Source organism: Tyto alba, unplaced genomic scaffold (genome assembly GCF_018691265.1).
Source record: "Tyto alba isolate M040663 unplaced genomic scaffold, T.alba_DEE_v4.0 Super-Scaffold_33, whole genome shotgun sequence".
Taxonomy (NCBI): Eukaryota; Metazoa; Chordata; class Aves; order Strigiformes; family Tytonidae; genus Tyto; species Tyto alba.
The window spans coordinates 18,117,197-18,129,251 of record NW_024881308.1 but is presented as its reverse complement, the minus strand read 5'-3'; the positions used below and the strand labels follow the sequence as shown (position 1 = coordinate 18,129,251).

Here is a 12,055-nt window from a genome sequence, read left to right as displayed (position 1 = left end):
AAACAGTTATGTGAGTCACCCGGATGCTTAACAAATCCGGAGGTGTCACTTCCGGCTAGGGATGCTAGCTGGCATCCAACTACAGCCTGTTGTTGAAAAGAAAACCACGCGCCTCCGCCCAAAGCGTACGCTCCCACACCTACGAGCCTTAACACCTTTGAGATCCCATCTCATTTGCTACTGCTGGACAGCTGCTCCCACACCGCTCCAACAGTCTCCATAAAACGCTCTAGAAACGACCGTCCGCACAGCCTCTGGATGGCTACTATGAGGTGACCGCACATCTGTCGCCTAGGCGGTCTAAGCGTATCAACATTTAAACCGTTGACTTCTACTGCTGTTCTACTTACTCCTGACTCTACACCCCCCAGGCAGGGCAGCTCCGAGCCAAACAGGCACACGCATACACTAATGCTAAACGCTACGAAAGGTTTGATTCCAAGATAACCTCTAAGCGATAAGGACTCTCAGACAAGATACCATGTCAGGCGAGAAGACCTAGAGGGCCACAACTGGGAGGCGAGGAGGCTATACGGCAGCCCCAGAAAGAGTCACACGTTATGGCCCGTTATAAGAAGCTACCGTCAAAACCGAGACGGTGGATGAGAAGTACGAGTCCGAATCCTAGGATGGAGGGATGCAGGGAAGACGTCACAGTCCGTGAAAATGGATGCCTAAGGAGCAGAGCTGATGCCGCAGCCGGCGATGATGATGCTGCACGAAAGACTCTCGACTGGAAACTTCCAAGACCTACCCACGCTTCAAGCTTATAACGCAAGAATAAAAAAGCACCCGATCGGCAGCGTGCCGATGAAGATGGGCGTTCGATACCCTAGGGATGGCGCCCGAGGCGCGTGCCGTGCTCCTCGAGCACAAAGAGATGTGAGGACATTTAGAGCCGAGGAAGGACAGAGACACGGCAGACGGAAGAAACAAACTACAAGATGACACACGCAGAGGCGGGAACTGCCCTGCCCGGGACACGCTAACATCGAGGGAAAAAGTAATCTGTTCCCTTTACCTGACCGGAGGGCCCCGCTCCTGTACAGCCTTCTCCCCTATGCTAACTTCCAAACACTTCCCTGCAATTCCCAACCTCGTCCCCTCCTCTCGGCCCCGTTCGCTCGACTTAGCTTTCAGAGGGCCGGAGGTCCATCTCGACAAAAAATTCCATCCTCGACAAAAGCAGCACAGCAGCTTCACCTGCAAGAAAAAACTAACGGGAGGAAACACAACCGGCTGTTCCCGGGGAGGCCACACAAAAAAATTTCTGCCTGCCTGTTTTGCCAATCGACGGGGCTAACTCAAAGGACACAGACACCAAGCTAAAGAAATAGGCTTATTTTACTTTCGTTTCAAGCAGCAGAAAGAATAAGCCAGGTAACGCACCTAGTCATTACTACATAAAGCTAGCTCTAGTGATTAAGAAAGATACATCACCAATTGCCTTCGTACTTTACCATCATCCAGATCCGTGCATCAGCTGGGGAGCCCCGTCACAGCGAAGGATCGGAGAGCCTTTCCCGGCAATTGGGAAGTCCTACGCAGTGCGTCCACTCGTAGGTAAGGTCTCCGTCTTTGCTGGGAGAGGGTCCGGCTTTTATACAGTTTAACAAACAAGTCTATACAAAATGCACAGGAGATATCCGGTAGGTTGATATGCCTCACTCGGGCATGTCCAGATCTGGCCAGGATCCGGGCACGTCTGAGGAGTTACTCTTTTTCTGTACCTTTGGGATTTATAGTTACTTCCTGTCGTTTACTGGTTGTTTCCAGGGATTGTTCCCAGGGTTGCATTTTCACGCTGATAAGATGCTGGCTGCTGGTCGGGGGATTCACTCAGAAGTCAACCTTGGTTTGAGGCCGATTGTGTGGCCCTTTTTTGTTTCACTGCCTTCAAAACGCCAGCCTGAGACAGACCTGCGCCCAAACACAGGCGACAAAAGTCGCCTCGCAGACCGGCCGGGACCGGGGAGTAAAAACCCAGACAGGGGACAGGAAAAGAAAAAATTTTTTGTCCCCCAGCTCTTTTGGGATTTTGGGATTTTTGGTTTTGTGTGGTTTGGGTTTTTTTTTTTTTTTTGTTTTGTTTTTTTTTTTTAATTTCTATTTTGTCTGTCTACTGCCTCTAAACAAAGCTACACTACCTACAGCCCGTAAGGAAAAAACAAAACATCAACCATTCAGGCACTGCTACACACATTTTAAACGCCACACAGCCGGCTACCACTCAAACCACCACGTGTTCTCCCCTTGGCCACCCTACCACCAAAACCGCCACAAGCCATCACCCTCCGTGATCCTCAGAAACATCAGGTATGGGGGCCTCAAAAAAATCATCCTGCCTGAAAAAACTCCAGCCTGAGCCTGACCTGCACCCACATCTAGATAACGATCCTTGCGTTGCACACCGGCCGGGACCAGGGAAAAACTACCCAGGCAGGAGACGGGAAAAACAGAAGTTTATTCCCCTGACAGAGTTTTTCATTAAATCCAGTCTACGTAGTCAAATTGAGCCCCGCCTACATCCTGGAAGAAAAGAGACGACAAATACTCTTACGCGGCTAGACACATTCTAAACGTTCCGCTATTCCACCTACCGCCAAAACCAACCCCCACTCTCCACCGGCCCATCCTTCCGCCCAACTGTCACGACAGGCAGTCACCCCCGGAATACTGTTCCTGGGGGACTCGAGCGCCTAGCCTGAGGAAATCCCGGCCCAAACCTGACCTTCACCCACACGCTGACCGTGACCGTCACCCTCAGAGAGCATCTGCGACCGGGTGAAAATAAACCCCACCGGGGAGGCAAAGACGTCACCCAGTTGGAGGATTTGTTTTCTTATTGAAAACAAACCCATACAGTATACCCGTGAACTCTATTCCACCTATCCCTGGCTCCACACCCCCAGGCAGAGCAGCTCCAAGCCACACAGACACACACAAAATACTAAAAACGACACAATTCAAAGATGACTAAACACTAAGCGATAAGCACACCCAGAAGGGTATGCCGTAAGGCGAGAAGACTCGGAGGGCCACGATGGTGACGCGAGGAGGCTATATGGCAGCCTACAAGAAGCAGTAAGTGGGACGGCCCCTTACGAGAAGCTACCGTCAAAACCGAGACGATGGGTATGCAAGAAGATGGGCTTCAAGACCTAAGAACGTCGGGATACGGGAAAGAAGTCACCGGCAGGAACAACGGATGCCTAAATAGCAGAGCTGACGCCAGAGCCCGCGACGACGCTGCGCAAAAGACTCCCGACTGGAAACTTCCAAGACCTACCCACGCTTTAAGCTTATAACGCAAGAATAAAAAAGCACCCGATCGGCAGCGTGCCGATGAAGATGGGCGTTCGATACCCTAGGGATGGCGCCTGAGGCACGTGCCGTGCTCCTCGAGCCCAAAGAGATGTGAGGACATAGAGATCCGAGGAAGGACAAAGACACGGTAGACAGAAGAAACAAAACTACACGTTGACACACGCAGAGGCTGGAACTGCCCTGCCCGGGACACGCTAACATCGAGGGGAAAAGTAATCTGTTCCCTTTACCTGACCGGAGGGCCCCGCTCCTGTGCAGCCTTCTCCCCGTGCTAACTTTCAAACACTTCCCTGCAATTCCCAACCTCGGCCCCTCCTCTCGGCCCCGTTCGCTCGACTTAGCTTTCAGAGGGACGGAGGTCCGATTCCATCCTCGACAAAAGCAGCACGGCAGCTAACTAGCACTTTCCTGCAGTTGCCGCCTTCCTCTTCACCTGCAAGAAAAAACAAACGGGAGAAAACACAACCGGCCGTTGGCATCGCGCTGCTCCGTGCCTACCTCTTCCACGACACCCCCCCCGTACTCAGAAGCGTCGCGGGGTTCCACTCACGGGCTCTTTGCAGAGTCAGATGGTGCAGCCGTCATCGCTGGCGTTACCTAAGATACCGAGAGACAAAGTTACCCTTGCGCTTCTAACGAGTCACCCACGATCCTCCTTGCGACTACCCCGGCTCGCTTCAAACGCTCATCCGATCCCAAAGGCGGCTCCCAAAGCACCTGCAAAAACAAGGCGAGCGCTTAACGGAGCGGTCACACGATACTTCCGTATTAGACACCGACCTGGCTGACAACGGCCTCACCTTCTCACACTGTCCGTCTGCGTGCGGCTCGGCCCCTCCGCGGCCATCTGCGGCACCTACAAAAAACTCGAGGAAAAGACACGTGCAGAGTTACCGCCTGAAACTGGGGTCTGCCCGCACCGATTCCCGTCTCCTGCTCCCTTACCTCGGCCCTTCACCTGCCCTGCCGCTGCCGTTTCCAGTTGTCACGTCAAGGCTCGCGTGCCACCTGTAACACACGTACCGCAAGGGACGCTTCTACTTTCACCGACAATTTGATGCCTAAAATAAGAACTGCTACTTTAACCCCCCTAGTCGTGGCTCACCTTGCCCAAGCTGCCTCCGGTGCCAAAATCCTACTTTGCTTGTGGCTCTCCATCTAAAAAACAACAAACAAAAAACACCACAAAACACACCACACACCGCTATCATCCCCTCCGATAGCACCGGTGCCATCTTCCCTCCCGCACCGCTCAGTGACCCACCTTCTCACAGCCCTCCGCTCACCTCCTCCGTCACTCTTTGGGGCGCATCTCCTCGATCTGCATGTGAAAACAGTTATGTGAGTCACCCGGATGCTTAACAAATCCGGAGGTGTCACTTCCGGCTAGGGATGCTAGCTGGCATCCAACTACAGCCTGTTGTTGAAAAGAAAACCACGCGCCTCCGCCCAAAGCGTACGCTCCCACACCTACGAGCCTTAACACCTTTGAGATCCCATCTCATTTGCTACTGCTGGACAGCTGCTCCCACACCGCTCCAACAGTCTCCATAAAACGCTCTAGAAACGACCGTCCGCACAGCCTCTGGATGGCTACTATGAGGTGACCGCACATCTGTCGCCTAGGCGGTCTAAGCGTATCAACATTTAAACCGTTGACTTCTACTGCTGTTCTACTTACTCCTGACTCTACACCCCCCAGGCAGGGCAGCTCCGAGCCAAACAGGCACACGCATACACTAATGCTAAACGCTACGAAAGGTTTGATTCCAAGATAACCTCTAAGCGATAAGGACTCTCAGACAAGATACCATGTCAGGCGAGAAGACCTAGAGGGCCACAACTGGGAGGCGAGGAGGCTATACGGCAGCCCCAGAAAGAGTCACACGTTATGGCCCGTTATAAGAAGCTACCGTCAAAACCGAGACGGTGGATGAGAAGTACGAGTCCGAATCCTAGGATGGAGGGATGCAGGGAAGACGTCACAGTCCGTGAAAATGGATGCCTAAGGAGCAGAGCTGATGCCGCAGCCGGCGATGATGATGCTGCACGAAAGACTCTCGACTGGAAACTTCCAAGACCTACCCACGCTTCAAGCTTATAACGCAAGAATAAAAAAGCACCCGATCGGCAGCGTGCCGATGAAGATGGGCGTTCGATACCCTAGGGATGGCGCCCGAGGCGCGTGCCGTGCTCCTCGAGCACAAAGAGATGTGAGGACATTTAGAGCCGAGGAAGGACAGAGACACGGCAGACGGAAGAAACAAACTACAAGATGACACACGCAGAGGCGGGAACTGCCCTGCCCGGGACACGCTAACATCGAGGGAAAAAGTAATCTGTTCCCTTTACCTGACCGGAGGGCCCCGCTCCTGTACAGCCTTCTCCCCTATGCTAACTTCCAAACACTTCCCTGCAATTCCCAACCTCGTCCCCTCCTCTCGGCCCCGTTCGCTCGACTTAGCTTTCAGAGGGCCGGAGGTCCATCTCGACAAAAAATTCCATCCTCGACAAAAGCAGCACAGCAGCTTCACCTGCAAGAAAAAACTAACGGGAGGAAACACAACCGGCTGTTCCCGGGGAGGCCACACAAAAAAATTTCTGCCTGCCTGTTTTGCCAATCGACGGGGCTAACTCAAAGGACACAGACACCAAGCTAAAGAAATAGGCTTATTTTACTTTCGTTTAAAGCAGCAGAAAGAATAAGCCAGGTAACGCACCTAGTCATTACTACATAAAGCTAGCTCTAGTGATTAAGAAAGATACATCACCAATTGCCTTCGTACTTTACCATCATCCAGATCCGTGCATCAGCTGGGGAGCCCCGTCACAGCGAAGGATCGGAGAGCCTTTCCCGGCAATTGGGAAGTCCTACGCAGTGCGTCCACTCGTAGGTAAGGTCTCCGTCTTTGCTGGGAGAGGGTCCGGCTTTTATACAGTTTAACAAACAAGTCTATACAAAATGCACAGGAGATATCTGGTAGGTTGATATGCCTCACTCGGGCATGTCCAGATCTGGCCAGGATCCGGGCACGTCTGAGGAGTTACTCTTTTTCTGTACCTTTGGGATTTATAGTTACTTCCTGTCGTTTACTGGTTGTTTCCAGGGATTGTTCCCAGGGTTGCATTTTCACGCTGATAAGATGCTGGTTGCTGGTCGGGGGATTCACTCAGAAGTCAACCTTGGTTTGAGGCCGATTGTGTGGCCCTTTTTTGTTTCACTGCCTTCAAAACGCCAGCCTGAGACAGACCTGCGCCCAAACACAGGCGACAAAAGTCGCCTCGCAGACCGGCCGGGACCGGGGAGTAAAAACCCAGACAGGGGACAGGAAAAGAAAAAATTTTTTGTCCCCCAGCTCTTTTGGGATTTTGGGATTTTTGGTTTTGTGTGGTTTGGGTTTGGTTTTTTTTTTTTTTTTTTTTTAATTTCTATTTTGTCTGTCTACTGCCTCTAAACAAAGCTACACAACCTACAGCCCGTAAGGAAAAAACAAAACATCAACCATTCAGGCACTGCTACACACATTTTAAACGCCACACAGCCGGCTACCACTCAAACCACCACGTGTTCTCCCCTTGGCCACCCTACCACCAAAACCGCCACAAGCCATCACCCTCCGTGATCCTCAGAAACATCAGGTATGGGGGCCTCAAAAAAATCATCCTGCCTGAAAAAACTCCAGCCTGAGCCTGACCTGCACCCACATCTAGATAACGATCCTTGCGTTGCACACCGGCTGGGACCAGGGAAAAACTACCCAGCCAGGAGACGGGAAAAACAGAAGTTTATTCCCCTGACAGAGTTTTTCATTAAATCCAGTCTACGTAGTCAAATTGAGCCCCGCCTACATCCTGGAAGAAAAGAGACGATAAATACTCTTACGCGGCTAGACACATTCTAAACGTACCGCTATTCCACCTACCGCCAAAACCAACCCCCACTCTCCACCGGCCCATCCTTCCGCCCAACTGTCACGACAGGCAGTCACCCCCGGAATACTGTTCCTGGGGGACTCGAGCGCCTAGCCTGAGGAAATCCCGGCCCAAACCTGACCTTCACCCACACGCTGACCGTGACCGTCACCCTCAGAGAGCATCTGCGACCGGGTGAAAATAAACCCCACCGGGGAGGCAAAGACGTCACCCAGTTGGAGGATTTGTTTTCTTATTGAAAACAAACCCATACAGTATACCCGTGAACTCTATTCCACCTATCCCTGGCTCCACACCCCCAGGCAGAGCAGCTCCAAGCCACACAGACACACACAAAATACTAAAAACGACACAATTCAAAGATGACTAAACACTAAGCGATAAGCACACCCAGAAGGGTATGCCGTAAGGCGAGAAGACTCGGAGGGCCACGATGGTGACGCGAGGAGGCTATATGGCAGCCTACAAGAAGCAGTAAGTGGGACGGCCCCTTACGAGAAGCTACCGTCAAAACCGAGACGATGGGTATGCAAGAAGATGGGCTTCAAGACCTAAGAACGTCGGGATACGGGAAAGAAGTCACCGGCAGGAACAACGGATGCCTAAATAGCAGAGCTGACGCCAGAGCCCGCGACGACGCTGCGCAAAAGACTCCCGACTGGAAACTTCCAAGACCTACCCACGCTTTAAGCTTATAACGCAAGAATAAAAAAGCACCCGATCGGCAGCGTGCCGATGAAGATGGGCGTTCGATACCCTAGGGATGGCGCCTGAAACACGTGCCGTGCTCCTCGAGCCCAAAGAGATGTGAGGACATAGAGATCCGAGGAAGGACAAAGACACGGTAGACAGAAGAAACAAAACTACACGTTGACACACGCAGAGGCTGGAACTGCCCTGCCCGGGACACGCTAACATCGAGAGGAAAAGTAATCTGTTCCCTTTACCTGACCGGAGGGTAGGCTCCTGTACAGCCTTCTCCCCGTGCTAACTTTCAAACACTTCCCTGCAATTCCCAACCTCGGCCCCTCCTCTCGGCCCCGTTCGCTCGACTTAGCTTTCAGAGGGACGGAGGTCCGATTCCATCCTCGACAAAAGCAGCACGGCAGCTAACTAGCACGTTCCTGCAGTTGCCGCCTTCCTCTTCACCTGCAAGAAAAAACAAACGGGAGAAAACACAACCGGCCATTGGCATCGCGCTGCTCCGTGCCTACCTCTTCCACGACACCCCCCCGTACTCAGAAGCGTCGCGGGGTTCCACTCACGGGCTCTTTGCAGAGTCAGATGCTGCAGCCGTTGCCGCTTGCGGTACCTAACTTACCGAGAAACAAAGTTACCATTGCGCCGGTGAGAAGTCACCGACCCCGTGCTCGGCCTTGCTACTTTCAGATGCTCAGTTGATCCCACAGGTGAAACTATCTTATTAAGCTATCTTGCCCTCCCAAACAAAATCACTAATGTAAAGTGAAAAAAATAAAAAAGAAAAAAAAAAAATTAAAAAAAGCAAGCTACATATAAACATTCTATCTCCTATATACGATGCTGAACCTTGACCGGTCCAGAAAATCTTACCTCAAATGACTCTGTTCCTCTAGAGACCAAAACACATCTGCCTCAGAAGCTTAAATGGCTCAAAAGCTGCTACTGACTGCAGGACTGAGAGAGCACTGACACCTGAGAAACTCAGAAGTGGAACGAGCTCCCTGTGGAGCGGTGGGGACTCATATACCCCTGGCCCCGCCCACCAGCCCGCCCACCAGCCTGCCCACAATCCCCTGGGAAAGGGGCGGGGCCAACCCCCCACAGGTATAAAGTCAGCCAGAGGAGCAGAGGGGAATTTTCTCCTCTGCCTGAAGTTTACAACACGTCTAGTGCTCTGTGGAGAAAGCGACTCTTACCAGAAATGACGATACCCGCTCTTTTACTGGGCCTGTTGTGTCGGCGATGCGACCCGGTAGAGAGTTCTGCTTAATTTTTCCAGGGTATACGTAGAAAAAGATGGCTATTTGATTAGGCTCTGTAACAAAAGAGTTGAATAAAGGCAATAGCGATACTCTTATCGCTACTTACAACGATGTGCTTTAGTTTCCAAGAAAACAACCAAAATGCTATAGGGTTACGCTTCGTTTCTACCGAGACTGCGCACGCTAGCTGGCTTCTACTGGAATTATGCTGTGGATGGAACTAAATGACAAAGTGGGGGTAGATCCTACGAGAATCCCTCCTCTGGGAAGTCTGGAGGGGATCTGAATGGACTACGCGCGCTCTCTGAGCAGCGGGGATGGAACGGACGCGTCCTAGCTACCGTAGAGGAAGACGTGAACTTTCTGCAGACAAACTATAGCGTCGGGAAAGGTTCTCTGGGCATGCGGAGGGCACAAAGCACGCCGCCGTTTTGCCAATCGATGGGGTTAATGCAAAGGGCGCAAAAGCTGAGCTAAAGAGATTGGCTTATTTTGCTGGCTGTCTCGAGGTAATAAGCGATAGGTAAGAAACAAGGTGCTTAAAAAAGAAGGCAATGTGTCCAGTCGTTACTATACCAGATGAGTCATAGCGATTAAGAAAGATACATCGCCGATCGTCCTCGTGCTTTACCATCGCCTGGATCCGTGCTTCAGCCGGGGAGCCCCGTCACGACGAAGGATCGGAGAGACTTTCCCGGCAACTGGCGAGTCCTACACGGTGCGTCCGCTCGTGGACGAGGTCTCCGTCTTTGCTGCGCGAGGGTTCCGGTTTTAGATGGGTTAACAAACAAATCTGTAAATCTGTAGAACTGACAAAATGCACGCAAGACATCAGGTGGATTGAGTCGCCTCGTCATCCTCCTTTGGGATTCTTTCCCGAGCCTGGCCGAGGCTCGAGGACGAACCGAGGGAGTTTGCGTATTCGACCTCAATAATTGGCTCCTAAACTAGGAAATGTCAGTATATTCATGTATTGTTTTATCTAAGCTACTTATCTCGATAATGATATGTTCTATCCAAGCTACGTATTTCACTAATGATTGGATACAGTCATTATATAACACGTTTGGTCGTGAGATTCATCGAGAGGGTGACTTTGGCTCGAGACCTGTCGTTCAGGCCTCGGTACTTTGACGGCAGAGCCGATAAAGGGCGGCGGAGCACGAGGATGGCCTCGGGAGGCACGCTGACATCGGGAGAAGAGCCAAACATAAAAGACGGCTCTCGCACGGAATGCTTAACTAGGGAAGGCATCCCCGTGACGTACGGAGGTTCTCGGGGGACGACCAACCAAACAGATGCATCCTAAATGGCGGTGATTAAGTAAGACGGCTCTGGGGTGAGGACAAAGCCCGAGGAAGGGATCTGTCCGCCTAAGAGATGTACACGGAGAGCCGTGGAGCTCAAACGGTGCTGTCAGACACGAGGATAGTCCCGAGAGACGTCGTGACGAGAATGAGAGGGCTCCGAGGAGCTGAGGGAACGTGGGCGTGGAGACAAACAAAGGACAAAAAATAATTTGAAAAAAACACGAACGGAATACAGATAGCCAGGGTACATTAAAAGCGATGGCTAATAAAGAAATAATGAAATAAATAAGAAATATTGATGGCAAATTACAGGGGAGATGTAGAAATAAAATTTTAAGGGTCAGCAATGAGGAAAACTGAGACAAAATATTTTAAAAACAAATGCAGTGACCGAGATACAAGCCAATTGTAAAAGCCCAGGGATGAAGAGACGAAAGAATTTAAAAACAGCGATGGCAAACCGAAACACCGCTGTTGCAAAACAGCCAAAGAAAAAAAATTGCTTAGCGTAGCGTAAAAACTTAAGCGATCGGTCAAACGCCTATGACGTGTCATCTGTCACACGGAGATCCTTCGGCTAGGTGAGCGTGATAAACGCCTCCCCGGAAATGCGTATGTGGAGAGGCTCCGTGTCCAATTGAGAGACTCCTAATCGGAAGCCCTCGTCCTTCAACGTCAAGGCCCTCTGAAAAAGAACAAACTAGCTGAAGGCAGGCGGGATGTAAGAACGCGTAGACGTAAACCGAAGAAAGGCCCATTCTAAAACCTAGACAAAGTTTGAGAAAGGATCCTCTCCAGAAACTGCTATAGACCGCCGAGGACCTCCGTGGAAGCCCCTCAGGGACCTAAATCGCACAGGTAATAGTTATATAACGACGATAATGAGTTAATGAATAGGCACATAACGGGATGATATGAGCTTTGGCTATGGTAATGTACAACAGGCGAGTTAGGCGGAACGATTCCCTCGCGTACCCGGCCAGATAAAGTAATCCCCATGCGTTAACGTTAAACCTGGCGTTAAGGAGGTTTCGTTCCCAATTTCAATACAGAATTTCGGCAACCCGGATGGGATGCTGCCTCGGAAACTTGACGAACCCACAGGATTGTGAGGACTCTGGCGTCGCCTAAGTATGTTTCGCGGAGATCCTCCGATCCCCTGATCTGGTGAGTTTGGACTAAGAGCCCTGGTGGGGGTTTTTTTGGTTGGTTTGTTTGTGTTTTTTTTCCAGGCATTACCAAAGGTAACACAGACTGGAAAAGCCTGTCCATAAGACTGGACGCAAGAAATTCCCACAGGACTCTGCTATTAAGGGAAACCCAGGAAAGAAGATGAAATTACACGTTATTACAGTGACGTGCCCGGAGTGTCACCTGGGGCCGGAAGAAAGCCTCGATTGCACGTAAGGTGCAGGCTAGGGTATCGCGGCGCATTGGCCAATGTACATGTCTAATTATTATCTTGTATAACAGCCTCATTTAGTCTGTTAGGCGGTGTCATAGTTTTGTGTAAGTAATTGT

General features: G+C 51.2%; 2 long non-coding RNA genes across 4 annotated transcripts; both read right to left on the bottom strand.

The window, feature by feature from the left end:
• Positions 1–1,934: 1,934 nt before the first annotated feature.
• Positions 1,935–5,956, bottom strand: LOC122154161. Its single transcript, XR_006166091.1, has 3 exons — positions 5,862–5,956; positions 3,558–3,760; positions 1,935–2,529 (listed from the first exon to the last, which is right to left on the bottom strand). It is a non-coding gene; the product is annotated as an uncharacterized LOC122154161 (long non-coding RNA).
• LOC116964459 lies at positions 3,894–5,711 on the bottom strand. Of its 3 annotated transcripts, XR_006166080.1 has the most exons (5): positions 4,592–5,711; positions 4,433–4,485; positions 4,273–4,335; positions 4,128–4,183; positions 3,894–4,044 (listed from the first exon to the last, which is right to left on the bottom strand). It is a non-coding gene; the product is annotated as an uncharacterized LOC116964459 (long non-coding RNA). The 3 variants fall into 3 exon arrangements; XR_006166081.1 differs by having other exon boundaries at positions 4,128–4,193; positions 4,433–5,711; XR_006166079.1 differs by having other exon boundaries at positions 4,433–5,711.
• Positions 5,957–12,055: the final 6,099 nt, after the last annotated feature.